Raw genomic sequence first — 14,670 nt, forward strand, 5'->3', positions numbered from 1 at the left:
AACAATGTTGGACATCCCCATGGAGATGAACTAGGTTGAATGAGACCTTTGTCCAATAGTTCTTATAACTGAATTTTAAGTTCAGCTAGCTCATTTGGTGGCATCCTATAGGGTCTCCTTGAGATAGGTGTCGTACCTGGCACTAACTCAGTCTTGAATTCCACATCCCTATCAGGTGGTAAACCTGGTAACTCATCTAGGAATACATCAGGAAACTCACAAACCACTGGGATATCACATAGGGTAGTGGCTTGGATAGCACAAGCCAAGTGTTGGAGTTCAAAATTTCAGGAAAGTGGTACTAGAAAAGCATTACCTCCCTTGGGTTCTCTCAACATAATCATATGAGTGCTAGTGTCAATGAAAACCCCATGGTCGCTCATCCATTTCATGCCTAAGATCACATCTATAGATAATCTAGGCAATACTATCAGATCCATCACATACTCCCTCTCTTGTATATAGATAAGCACCTCTCTAACCATCTTATTTGTAGAGATAGTAGTCCTAGCTGAACTTATACTATAACCACCCTTGCTTACCTCAATTACTTTCTGATCATGTCTAGATGCAAATGATTGGCTCATAAATGAATGAGAAGCTCCAGAATCAAATAAAACAATGGTGGGATGCTTGTTAACAAGAAACATACTAGCGGTGACAACCTCTCCTACGGGAACCTCTTCAATAGCAGTGTAATGCATGTATCTAGGACATGCCTTAGGATTCGCCTGCCTCTGATTGTTCTGGTCTGATTGTTGTTGTTCTTAGGATGGGGGCATTCCTTGGCCCAATGACCCACTTGATTACAGTTGAAGTAGGGTTGATTCCTCTTGGGTCCTATTGAGCTTCCTTGCCCTCCATTCCCTTTGGGTAAGGCAATGGTGAACACCTTATGGAACAACTTCTGAGGTCGATTGGTCTGAGCTTTTGGTGAGCTTGCCGTGGAGGTGCCCATGGAAGCCGAGCTCTCCGACGAGGACGGAAACACTGATTTCACCCTCACCGTAGCTCGTCCGGTGTTGCAACCAAGTCGAGGAGGTAGAGGGGAATACGACGAAGCTAGCTACGAGATGGAGGCAGCAATGGCGTGGTGGAGCAGGCGCTAGGCGACGACAGAGCTACTCGGCTGCTTGGTGGTGCTAGGCTCTTCCGCGGCGAGGACGAGAGAGGGCAGTGGAGAGGGAGCGAGTGAGCGGGTGAATGCGAAATGAGGCGCGCGGGGTCTTAGGTATCGAGCACCAGTGTGCTACGGTGAGGGCCTAGCATCAGCCAATGGCGGCTAGCCTCTGTCCATAGTCGGCCACGACGGCGTGATGCGGCTCGGCCATCGGAACCCGATCAAGTGTCTGACAGCGTGATTTCAAAGCCTCCAATCTCCTAATCCAACGCGATTCAGTGAATGACGCTAGAACAAAACTTGTAGAGGTATATACCAGCTACAAAATTTCTTAAGAAACCAAAGTCCAATTCTCAATGGTTAGGAAGAAAAATCAGCACAAAGTCGAGCCTGTCAAACTATAAACCCAGAATGACTTAGCAAATTTTCCAAGTCCCAAAATCAATGAAATGTTGATTTTTGTGAGCCAAATTCAAGCATGTTAGGAGATGAACTAGCCTATGACCCAAAAATAAAAGTTGTTGCTCTCCTCAAATACTACAACTTTTCTTTAGTGCACACATCCATGCAAAGGCTCTATGACATAGTTCAACCTAGGTCAAACATAACACTTTCAAATGATGACTTACACTACATCTATGTCTTAGAGATCAAACTTGCCTTAGGCATGACTACCAAAGTTGTTCATAGCGACATGCTAAACATGTTTAATGTATTCCTAAGGTCACACAAGCATTTCATACATTGGTTACATATAAAACTTCCCAGGTCAACAAGCATATCATCACTTAGGAGCTTAATTAGATAAAGTGATCTACATGAACAATGTTCCATTAGTCATCCTAAGTGTAGCTAAGGTGCTTTAGTGACTAACATCAACCATTTACACTTATTCACTCATGATTATAAGCATACACAAAGGAAACATAAAATAACAAGGCATGTTTCACATGTTTCAGTTGTAGGTTTCATATGTAAAAGGTTATATATGAATGCTTGATGATCATGCTCATGCAATGCAAGTCAATTATGCAAGCCTAACACCTAGGGTGTTACATGGTTGAGGCAAGGCCTGGCTGACCTATCTCTCTTGAGTCATTCATGCTTGCACCTAAAGAGGGCCCTTGGGGGTCAACGTCTATTGGCGGTGTTTAACTCATAATTTGTACGACCAACGTTTAAATAAAATAAACAAAAGTGAATACCAAAACTTAGAACTAGGGATTTCAACTCACATTTTCCATGAGTTTTGGTTATATAAGTTTTGTAGGACACAAGTATGAAATGCATGTCAAAATACGTAATCAGGCAAAGCATAAAGCATATTCAGGCCAAAGAATCAGAAGGCAGCCCATCCAACTTTGAATCTAGGCCAAACACCGGCCTAGAAGTGCCCCAAGCCCACCTCGGAACTAACCACATGAAGGAGGTGGCGAGGCAGGCCAGGCCTAGTGTGGGTACACCACCCTTAGCATTGCTTGGACCCACCTTGCGCAGGCGGTTCAATAATGGCGCCAGGAGGTCGGTTTGGAATGTTTTCATGTATAACCCACCCCAAACCGATCGGAAGCTAGTATATAAGCAAGGGAAGGGCTCCTCATATTCATTCATTCATTGATACACATTGGGAAGAGAAGAAGAAGAGCAAGCCACTTTTCCATTAGTTTCCAGCTAGATTAGTATAGGGAGTGAGAGAGAGAAGAGTTGGAGAAGTACCAGAGTTGTCGGCTACCTCCACTAGTGTACTCGGCACACTTGTACACTTAGCGGAAGGAGTACCGGGATCACTGCCTCCTCTGCACTTGTACCTCTATGATTGTCTTACTACTTGGAGTAAGAAGTTCATGTTCAACTTTGGTATTGATCTCTTAAGCAAGTTATCTTTGTCCGTTATAAGCTTGTGGGTTCATCGTCTGTCTTCGTGATAGATACTCAAGTAGAGGACTCTTGATAAAGACGAAAGTTTCTAGAAAACACTAGAGTAGTAACCAATAGCATAGATGTGGTGTCTAAGCTAGTATTTACCTACGTTTGCCTCATTCCCCACGGTTGAGGGGTAGGAGGCAGGTGGTGACAACCCTATCCATCCTTTGTAATCCCCCACGTTCAGGTTTAGCGTAGAGCTATAGGCTAGCATCGCTTGGTAGACTAGGTGATCTTCGGTGCTCGAAGCAAGTCTATAGTGACATAGTTATCTTCACTTAAGGTTTACATCCTTAGAAGAGCCTCACTACCCGAGTTACTCTTCATCTTATCTTTTTGGGAGAACTAGTTAAGAGACTTCTTACACCTCCGTTCCTTGTGGAAATATGATACCTTGAATACCACCGGGTGAAGTACAACAATGGTACTTCTGTGTGCTTGCGGACTTCTCTACTTACACTAAGAAATACCAACAAGCATTTCTAGTACCATTGCATGGGAATGGTTGTTGTAATCATCTCTGAACTTAGTTCGCCTATGTATCTTTTGTTTTTACCTTTCTTTTCTTTATATTTTTTCCAATGGAGCACAAATCTATCCAAAACCTTTCTGCTCCCAAGGGCGAGTTCATAGAACCACCACAATCATTGAAGCCAATCACAGCTTGTAGTTACGAACTGTGCCTTGGCATCATAGCCATGGTTTAGGAACAAACCTTCTTAGGGGTAGATTATGAAAACCCCTATCACCACTTAAGGGAGTTTGAGCAGCTCTGTGCCTGCCTGACCATTTTGAGCTATGGGGGTATTAACCCCTATAACCTTATGGCTAGGTTTGGGATGGATCAGACCAGAGGGTTCATCCCACTAGAAGACGACGCGTGGCCTAGCTGATCTGCTTGGAGTCCCGTGCAAGGAATCAAGGCAAACTTGGAGATCAAGCAAGATCCTAGTCGGTTAGAATAGGAATCCTTATCTGGCCACCTATGGCAATTGTAACTGGTTGGGATTAGTTTCTAGATTTGTAACCCTACCCCCCAGACTATATAAGGCGGGCAGGGGACCCCTCTAAAAAATCATCTCATTTACATACAACAATACAATCAGATGCAGGACGTAGGTATTATGCCCTCATGGTGGCCGAACCTAGATAAAACCTCGTGTCTGTCTTGCGTCACCATCTTGTTTGTAGCTTGCGCACCTGTCTGTCGATAATCTACTACCTTGGGCATACCCCTAGGTAGACTGCCGACCATATTTCGTTGATAGTGGCGCGCTAGGTAGGGGGTGTGCGTACAGCTCCCTAGACGAACAAGATGGTCATCATCCCCGGCTCCATGGCTACACCGAACGGCCTCACATTCACCATCAGCCAGATCACCTGGACCACTGGCTCCGACAACTTCATCGCCATGACCACGGAGGAGGCACAGATCCAATCTACGTCGACCGCTGCTTCACCAGCATCAGCTATGGCTCCGACCACATTGGATCTGGCTCTGGCCACACCAGCATCGTCTTCAGCCACGTTAACAACCCATCGTTCGCTTCCTCGCTACAAAGGGAGGCAGATCGACAACACCGACCTACTCGACTCCATCGATCGGGTCAGCACCAAGCTTTCTAAAACCATAGCTTTGGTAGATTCGATTCAAAATCAACCTACCGGGTAGGTAACCACTACCCACAACAGATCTACCTGACCAGCTCGTGCCAGTCATCCTGCATGACTCGGTACGGATCTCGTGGTCATGTCTACCCCTAAAGGGCATTTCGTTCGTCGCCGACCAGCCCCCGCAATGGGTCTTCGGCTCTCCGAGTGCGAAGCCTTGATGGAGAATTACCAGGCTCAGCCCTACGGCTTGCGAAACACTGCTTCCAACTACGCGTACAATATACAACGCTGCTTGGATCTGTGTTTTATACAACGACCTCGGCCAAAGCCATGCAACTTCGTCAACATGGTTCGGATTAAGGAGTATAAAGAAGGATCGGTTCACACAGTTCAAGAGGGTGGCTCAAGCTCCCCGTTCAGCATCGCATCTAATGGCTCCATCCACACTGAGCTTTGGCATTGTGACAGTGAGGAAGTTGAACATGATCTAGATATCCCAGACCACTCCTTGGGGTTCCCACGATTCCCATCCTTCCCACCAAGGCGAGGAGATTTGATCAATGTCGTTAGTAATGATGAACCTCCGGTAGTTGGCAAAACAGAACAAGAAAGAGTAGCACACGAAGCACGCAATATTGATCGGTTTAATCGCAGACAAGCCGAAGCCGAGGCAGAAGAAGAGGCACGACGCATAAGGCTCCACCCATGCGATCTCAACAATGCCTTTAACAGGGTAGGGGAAAAGCAGGTCTTCAGGACTCCAAACACCAACGTAGCTGTTGCTATGGTGATAATGCAACGACTACCCAATACCCCGAAAATCTAGGCAATTCGTGATGATGTACAAGCCTACCTAACGGCTGCTATAGCCTAGACCACAGAAATTGCAAACCAAGCCCGGGCTCCGTTTGCCTCAGCCGAATCAAGCTGCAGTCGTCAGTACTCAAGTCGCCCACAGCCACCCAACCAACGTGGCTCACGCAACAATGACCCATCAGACAACCGTCAAGGTGGAAACGGTGGTCATGATGGTGGTCGGCACGACAACCGCCGCAACAACTGAGACGATAATCGACGAGACAACCGCGACAATCGCTGTGATAACCGTGGCCGCGGGATCAACCAGGGTGGCAATCGGGATCGCCGTGATGGCAACAACGATCTCCACCATTCACTCGGAGAACGCAATCTGCGTGATTGCATTAACCAAAGAGCCAATGATCATGCATCCCACGAAAGCTATCACCGTATGGAATATGATACTACTCATGGCCCTCTGGGTTTGAAGCAGTTTACTCCTCACCTTCGCCAAGTCGTTTGGCCAAAAAACTTCAAGCTAAAAAAACTACAGAAGTACGACAGCAAGGAAAACCCCGAGTTATGGGTCATGCTCTATGAAACCACGTGTAGATCAGCCATGGCTGATGAGCACATCATGTCTAATTACTTCCCAGTCACCATCGGCCATGCAGGCCACCAATGGCTGGGCAGCTTGCCGGCAAACTACTTTGATTCTTGGCAAGAGCTCAAGCAAGCATTTATTGACAATTTCATTGCTACTTGCGAACAACCCGGCAACAAATATGATCTGCAGCGGATTCGAGATCGCAAAGATGAGCCACTGCGTGAGTACGTCCGACGCTTCTCGGAGATGCGCATCAAGGTCCCATCAATCTCTGACAACAAGGCAATCGAAGCTTTCATCACTGGTCTCTGCTTCCATGATGCCCTAAGGGACAAGATCCTCTGCAAAAAACCTGAATCGGTCACAGCGCTCCTAGCTACTGCTAAAAAATATGCGAACGCCGATGATGCTAAAAAGATAATCGTTGAAGAAGCAGCAATTGGCCCACGCTATGACCACCCCCCACACCGCGATGACCACCATGGCAACCATGGTTGGAACGACAATTTTGTTCGCCACAACCAGCGCAATGATTTTTACGACCACCATGACCAATGTAATTAGTGGCGTAATCGCCACGATGATTACAGGGGCAAGCGTGCTCGAGAAGATGACGACGAAGTCAACATTGTTAAAAAAGGTGGCAGACATTGCAACTATGAAGAAGACTACACCAAAGCATTGAAAGGACCCTGCCAGCTCCATCCCAAGTCAAACCATACCATGGAGAATTGTCGTGTTCTCAAATCCATCTACATGCGCCAATAGGCTCCGGATAAATCCGACAAGCCTAACGACGCAGGAGAGCAGCATAACGAGGACAATGATGATAAAGACGCAGATCCCCATCACAAGTACGTCAAGCCAACCGACCACATCCACACCATCATGGGGGGCAAAGTGTCCATCGAGACCAAACATGAGCGCAAGCTGCTCGCCCGTGCTTGCTTGAACGTGGCCAATATGGACAACCTCATCACTAATCCGCGGCTCCCTCCTTGGTCTCACCGTGAGATCTCCTTCAGTAGAAAGGACCAATGGGCTACAATACCTGAGCCAGGGCATTTTCCTCTGGTTCTCGATCCTTGTATCAACAAGGTTTAGTTCGATAGAGTGTTGATTGACAGCGGTAGTTCCATCGATATACTGTTCAAGAACAGTTTGCCAGCCTTGAAGATAACCCAGGCTGATCTCAAGCCATACGAGGCACAGTTCTAGGGAGTTCTCCCTGGACAGAGCTCCACACCTCTTGGGCAGATCATGCTACCTGTGCAATTTGGCACCCCAGACCACTTCCGCACCGACTATGTCAACTTTGTGGTCGCTGACTTCGAAGGCACCTACCATGCTATCCTTGGCCGAACATCACTCGCCAAGTTCATGGCCGTACCTCACTATAGGTATTTGGTGCTCAAGATGCCCACTGAGAAGGGGGTTCTAACTCTCAGGGGCAACGTGTATGCAGCTTACACCTACGAGGATGATAGCTTCAAAATAACAGAGGCTCATGACCTCTCTATTCGCATGGCCGAGACCATGCTCGATGCCAAGCAGCCCCAGCCAACCACCTAGAGATCCCAGAGCTTGAGGTCCCATGCAAGAACATCAAGTCCAAAGAGCACAAAGAGATCTAGCTGGTCGACGGTGATCCCAGCAAAATGGCCCTTATCAGGGCCAACCTAGATCCTAAATAGGAAGATGCGCTCATCAGGTTCTTGAGGAACAACATGAGTGTGTTCGCATGGAAACCTGCTGACATGCCCGGTGTACCTCGGAACTTCATCGAGCACTCCTTAAATGTCGATGGCAAGGCCAAACCCATCAAGCAGAAGCTACGACGGTTCACTCACGACAAAAAGGAGGCTATTAGGGTAGAAGTCACATGGCTTTTAGCAGCCGGATTTATCAAAGAAGTGTATCATCCACAGTGGTTAGCTAACCCAGTTCTTGTATGCAAAAAGAATAAGGAATGAAGAATGTGCGTTGATTACACTGATCTCAACAAACACTACCCTAAAGACCCCATCGGCTTACCTCGCATAGACAAGGTCATAGATTCAACTACCGGTTGTGAGCTGCTTTCCTTTCTCGATTGCTACTCTGGTTATCACCAGATCGCTCTCAAAAAGGACGACCGGATCAAGACATCCTTCATCACGCCCTTCAGCGCCTACTGCTACATGACCATGTCATTCGGGCTTAAGAACGCTGGGGCTACCTACCAATGCGCCATACAGGCCTACCTCAAAGACGAGATAAAAGACGACCTCATCGAGGCTTATGTTGACGATGTAGTTGTTAAAACCAAGGAAGCATACACCCTTGTCGACAACCTAGAAAGTACCTTTGCAGCCCTTAACACATTCCAATGGAAATTAAACCCAAAAAAGTGCATCTTTGGTGTTCCATCTAGTATACTGCTAGGCAACGTCGTTAGTCACAACGGCATACGCCCTAACCCAGAGAAAGTAAAAGCTGTCTTGGACATGAAGCCACCCGAAAAGGTGAAGGATGTTCAGAAGCTTACCGGATGCATAGCTGCCCTTAGTCATTTCATATCTAGATTTGGCAAAAAAGGACTACCGTTTTTCCAGCTGCTCAAAGCATCCGAGAAGTTTGAGTGGTCGGAAGAAGCTGGCGCTGCTTTTACACAGCTGAAACAATTCCTTACATCACCTCTAGTCCTCACTGCTCCCAGAGAAGACGAAACCCTCCTGCTTTACATTGTGGCAACTAATCGAGTGGTCTTCACTGCCATGGTGGTCGTGTGCAACGAGCCCAACCATGTCTACAAGGTACAACGACCAATTTATTTCATCAGTGAGGTGCTCAGCGAATCCAAGACTAGGTACCCACAGATTCAGAAACTAATCTATGCCATACTAATTACATACCGAAAGTTGAAACACTACTTCGACGGATATCGTGTAGTGGTCATGATCGAGTACCCTCTGGGAGACATCATTCGCAACAAGGATGCAAACAGGCGCATCGTCAAATGGGCAATGGAGCTATACCCTTTCTCCTTGGAATTTGCAAGCCGTACTACAATCAAGTCTCAGGCACTTGTCAATTTCATTATCGAGTGGACAGACTTAAGCACACCTGCCTCTCAGGGGCCCGCCGAGTATTGGAAGATGTACTTTGATGGCTCTCTCAACATCGACGGCACAAGAGCAGGTGTCCTTTTCATATCACCATCCAAGGAGCAGCTCCGATACGTCCTCAGGATTTATTTCCCAGCGTCTAATAACACCGCCGAGTACGAAGCATGCCTACACGGTCTGCACATTGCGGTCGAGCTCAGTGTCAAGCCTCTCTATGTCTATGGAGACTCGGCTCTGGTCATCAACCAACTCAACAAGGACTGGGATACGACCAGCGAAAAGATGGACGCATACTGCAAAGCGATCAGAAAGGTGGAAGGCAAGTTCTATGGCATCGAGTACACACATGTGGTCCAGGATAAAAATCAAGCAGCAGATGCACTGTCCAAGTTAGGATCATCCCGAGCCAAAGTCCCACATGGCGTATTTGTTCAAGACCTGCTCATGTCCTCCATCAAAGAAGAAGATCCTGCGATCGACAAGCCTCTAGACCAGCCATTGGTGGCTATGGTTCTGGCGTCAAATACCACCAAACCATCTCTGACCACCAAGAAGCCTGACTGGAGAGTACCTTTCACCAAGTACCTGACAGATGGTAGTGGCTACACCGATTGGACAGAAAACGAGCGTCTGATGCGTCACAGTAAGCAGTATCTACTCATCGATGGCAAATTGTGGCGCAAGAATGCGAAGGAGGAAATCTTGATGAAGTGTATAACCTAGGAGGATGGTGAACATCTCCTAGACAAAATCCACTTTGGCTCCTACGGCAACCATGTGGCCTCAAGAATGCTGGTCGGCAAGGCTTTTCAAGCAGGGTTCTATTGGCCGTCAGCCATAGCCGATGCAGAGAAGCTCGTCCGCCATTGTGAAGGTTGTCAGTTTTTCACCAAGAGAATCCACGTACTAGCACATGAGATTTAGACTATACCAGCCTCTTAGCCCTTCGCATGCTGGGGACTGGATATGATCGGGCCTTTCAAACCGGCCCCTAGAAAATTTACATGCGTCTTTGTGCTGATCGACAAATTCTCCAAGTGGATAGAGTACATGCCACTGGTCAAGGCATCTACAGAAAAGGCTGTCACGTTCCTCGACCAGGTCATCCACCGCTTCGGCATACCCAATAGCATCATTACTGATCTGGGTACTCAATTCACCGGGAACGCTTTTTGGGACTTCTGCAATGAAAGGAGCATAGTAGTAAAATATGTCTCAGTGGCACACCCTAGAGCTAATGGACAGGTCGAATGGGAAAATGGTATGATCCTGGACGCACTTAAGAAGAGGATGTACAGAGAAAATGACAAAGCTCCTAGAAGATGGCTCAAAGAGTTACCAGCCGTGGTCTGGGGTCTCAGAACCCAGCCCAGTCGCAATACCGGCGTATCACCATACTTTATGGTTTATGGCGCTAAGGCAGTGCTCCCAGTAGATATAGCCTTCAGATCAGCATGGATAGAGAACTTTGATGAAGACAAGGCCAATGAGGTGCGGGAGCTAGAAGTGAATAGTGCAGAAAAGAAGCGGCTCGATTCTTGCGTACGTACAACCAAATACCTTGCTGTTTTGCGCAGGTACTACAATAAGAACATCAAGGAGCGGTTCTTCACTGTCAGGGACCTGGTCCTAAAGTGGAAGACGAATTAGGCTGGTGTCCATAAACTCGCAACCCCATGGGAAGGACCCTTCATGATCAAGGAGGTTACACGCCCTACATCTTACAGGTTAGCTCACCTAGACGGAACAGACGTACCCAATTCCTGGCACATTGACAAGCTTAGGCGTTTCTATGCTTAGCTACTGAGATATGTACCCCTCTTGTACTTTTGATTTATTTCAATAAAGGTATTATGATTTCTCTAACCACTCTAATGTGTCACTTCGAAGTCTATTGTTATTCTAACTCTACCAGTTAAAACCGGCCACCATTCCTTCTTGGGTTCTCGGAGCAGGCCCTATCTCTGGTTCCCCCCAACGCATGCATAGGATCCGCTCTCTATGCTACGGGTGATCGGCAGGTGCTCTCTGGTTTGACTTGTGTGTTTCTACGTGTGCACAAGCTACGCACCTCACACTCCGACCGCAAGACAAACCAGGGCGGTAAAAACCTTTTAGGACGACATGTTGACTAAACTGGCACAACTAAATAGAACACCAACACATTCTAACTTAGTTACATCAACATGATATCCTAGCTTAAACATGTTTTCTACAAAACAAACAAGCTTATGTTGATATACAAGTATGTTATTACAAGCTTGCCTGAAAAGGTGCAAGTTTACAATAACCCAACTATATCTTCTTCTACAGCTATAGCCTACACTATTGGCTGGTCGGGGCATGCGGCGCCTGCTGCTCGCTGGGCCTGACATCGTGCTCGGGTCTCGGGGACTCCGGCATTGATCGAGCTGAAGAAGATGGCCCCGCCGATGCCTGGCTGGTCGAGACCGCAGGCTTCGCCGGTTGGCTTGAAGATGACGACGCTCCCAGCTAACTTGTTGACGGTGTTCCTTGTACGGGTGGTGTCGCACCTCCATATAGGTTAATATCGCCAATTATTTTCACCGACAAGTCCAGCTGGGTCATTCGTAGCTCCTCGGCCTTGTCTAGATCTACCTCCTTAGGGTATCCAGCCTCTAGGTGCTTGAGATCGATCAGGGGGTAGTGAGCGTGTACCATGCTTAGCACATGTGCACCTACGTACTCTCCCGCCTCCTTGATGAACTCCTGGAACCATCCCCATGCCCTTTGGCATCTCTCGATTAATCCCAGCTACGGCGTTCTCGGCACATCATCTGCTAGCGCTGGATCGATGAGGTTAAGGATCGGCAAAATGCCCTTTGCCACCTCCTGGCACCAACTTTTCTAGGTGTCACGATCCTTGGTGATCTCTTGGCATTGGGCTTTCCAGCCGTCACGGTCTTTCATCATGGCCTCCAGATGCTTCTTTTCATTGATTTTTATAACTGCAAACCACACATGCTGTTAAGACGTTGCACCATGCCAAACTACGGTAGGCAACAAAAATGAGTAAAGGCGGTTGGACAACTTACCTTTCAGCTCCTCTGTCATCTTGGTCGTGTGGTCCCAGAGCTGCGACTAGTCTTGCACCAATTTTTTGTTGTCCTCGTTTAGGCGATCACACTCCCTGACCACACGACTATTCTCCTCTCGGAGACGGACCACTTCAGCTGCTAAGCCTGCACTACAGCTATTACTACCAATAACGCAACAGCACTTGTCAGTAGTCGGTGTGATAAAATGGCTACTTACTTGTTCTTTCCTACCCTTTCTTACTGAGCTGGATAACCAGGTTCTGGTTCTGGGAATCTTGCACCATTTTTTCTTGATCGGTAGCTTCAAGTCGCTGGCACAAGCGGTCCACCTCTACCGTCAGCTCCTTGTTGTTTGTGACGATCCCCTCGATCTGGTCAAAGCATTTCTTGCGGTACCCTACGGTCTTCATTAAATCCTGTGTGTAGATAGCTAAGTAAGACAACTATGACTATACCACAAGACTAGGGGGTGAAGCGAAGCTTACCTACACTTCCGTAAAAAGTCGTTTTGCCGCCCGTTCAACTTTCTTGGTTTCTTCAACCTCCAGGATTTCATCATGGATAACCCATTGGTTATTACGCCAATGCGACACATAAACATGCTGTCGCTTGTCTTGCGGATGGCCCAGGACCTCCTCCACCTCGTCCTCTCCAGGCTCTTCTTTGGGTTCTAGTGCTGGCCCAGCGTCAGCAGCATCTGTGATCACAACAGCCTTCCCACGAGCTGCAGCGTCGGTAAATGTGGTTTGTCCTCTCACCTTCGGCTACTAAACCTTGGTCTATTCTGTTACCCTTGATGCTAAGGTGCTACCCTTAGCAGGTTTAGCGTTTAGAGCACTCGTGCCCGGCTCGGCGGGTCCCTCGACCACCTGCTCGGGAACTGTTGTCTGATTGCTCGCTTGCTGATGTCCCGATGGATCTTCTACTATGGCTTCCTCAATGGTCGGCTGCTGGGTAGTCTGCTCTGTACTTATTGGTGGCGCCATGCCACTTTTGGCTAGCTAGTTCGGACCTTCTGTGGACGCCGAGCTAATACATCCGAGATAAGTTTAGAAAGCAATCATATTAAATGCAAATCACTAATTTATATCAAGGTTATCAATACTTACATGTTGGAGGCACGGAATGATGTGGAGAAGGTGCATCTCTTCGGCTGTACTTGCTCGATGCACTGTGCCGATGACCCTTGGTCTCCCTCTGCATTCAGTACTGTCGCTGGGCCTTGATGCTCAATCCGTACGCCACCTGTCCTTTGCATTGCAATGGTCGGTGGCATGCATGGTTGAGTTGCCGCTCCCATCGCCGGTTGCGTTCCTTGCCCAGGTACTCCCGAGATCGACCCAGCTGCATCCTTCACCATCATCGACGATGTGGGTCCCATAGGCGCGGAGGACCCACCTTGCTCCCTTGACTCCAGTTGCTTCCTCCTTTTTCAAGGGACAAGTTGAAAGGTGTCTGCATCTTCTCCCTCCTCTGCATCATCGTCTGGCCAAGCAAACATCGCCTGCCGACAATTCCTGGCTGGGTTCTCCTCTGGGTCCTCCTCGGGCTCATTGATAATTAGCGCTCCCCCGGTGAGCAGCGTGGTAACTGATCTCTTCTTCGACTGTTTGGGGGTAGCCGATCGCTTACCAGCAGCTTTGGCCGTTGCCTCCTCTCTAGCTCCGAGCTCTGCCTAGTCGACATCCTCGTCCTCGATCTCGACGCTAGTCTGGGCGGTGGGATCAGCTCCTTATGGCCACTCTACTCTAGGGGGTGGCGACACAAACACTGTCGCTCTATCCCAACCATTAACCTGGGTAACAAAAGGGAGTGAATACAGTAAGTTTCCACTTATCTTACCACAATATAAGACTACAGGTGCGAGGCAAGAGGAGTTACCTTTGGGGGAGGTCAGGCAAGCTTGAAAGCATGCTCGATGTCGCTCAATCTGGAATAATTTGGATCGGCTAAGTTAAATAGCTCGCCAATTCTAGCCTTGACTTCAATTTTGTCAAGCGCCTTCTACCTCATCCTCATCGGGTCTGCGCTCCCTTGATACTCATAGCCAGGATGTACCCTCCTCTGGTAGGGCTAGACCCATCGGTTGATGAAACTCCCGACTACGCTTGGACCATCCAGTTTTTTCCATGAGATCATTCCAAATATTTCTAGGATCTGTCCTAGGTGCTTGGGCTTCTTCGACCAGCTTGTTTTCTTCTCTAGAATGTAGCTCGTGTTGCACAGCGTGATCGTGTTCAGCTCTTTGTGGATGTAGAACCATTTTTTGTACCAGTCATCGAGCGACGTGTTCCATGGGCAGTGCAGGTACTAGGTTTTCATGCCATCATGGAGGTTGAGGTATACACCCCCGGCTATCTTCGAACCACCACTTCCTTTTTTCTGCAGACAGAAAAGATGGTGAAAAAAATTGAAATGGGGCTGAAAGCCGCCATACGCTTC

The sequence above is a fragment of the Miscanthus floridulus genome, chromosome 15, assembly GCF_019320115.1.
Source record: "Miscanthus floridulus cultivar M001 chromosome 15, ASM1932011v1, whole genome shotgun sequence".
Classification (NCBI taxonomy): domain Eukaryota; kingdom Viridiplantae; phylum Streptophyta; class Magnoliopsida; order Poales; family Poaceae; genus Miscanthus; species Miscanthus floridulus.